This window comes from Oryx dammah, unplaced genomic scaffold, assembly GCF_014754425.2.
Source record: "Oryx dammah isolate SB20612 unplaced genomic scaffold, SCBI_Odam_1.1 HiC_scaffold_24, whole genome shotgun sequence".
In the NCBI taxonomy this organism is placed as follows: Eukaryota; Metazoa; Chordata; class Mammalia; order Artiodactyla; family Bovidae; genus Oryx; species Oryx dammah.
In genome coordinates this window covers 84814436-84814951 of record NW_024070208.1, presented here as the reverse complement: position 1 = coordinate 84814951, position 516 = coordinate 84814436, and positions in this window count along the sequence as shown.

The following is a 516-nucleotide window of genomic DNA, read 5'->3' as shown; positions in this document are numbered from 1 at the left end:
TGGGCGCGAGCGGGAGCCGGGCGGGGCGGCGGCGGTTGGGCCGGGCCGGGGACTGACCGGGCCGGCGAGAGGGCAGCAGGTGCCGGCGCTGCGCCCGCGGCGAGAGAGAGAGAGAGAGAGACCCCGCAGCCGGCGGCGCCCGTCACGTGAGGCCGCACCGCTCCCGCGCCGTCACGTGACCCCCCGCGGATCTCGCGAGAGCGCGCGAGCTCGGGCTCCGCCCCGCGCCCGCCTCGCACGTGACCAGCCCAAGGCACGTGACCGCTGCGCCACGTGACGCGGGGCACGCCCGCGACCCCCGTGGGTGGGGGGGCGGCTCTCGGCCCCGGGCGGGCAGGGACGCGGCCGGTCACCTGCCCACGGAGCCGCCGGGCCCGGCGCGCGGCTGCGGGAGGACCCGACTGCGGCCGTCCGCCGCGGGCCGAGGGTGGGCGCGCCTCGGCGTCGGGGCGCTCCTGGAGGAGGGCGGGGAAGTGGACACTCCTCGTGAGCGTCGTCTCCACGAGGGCGGGGAAG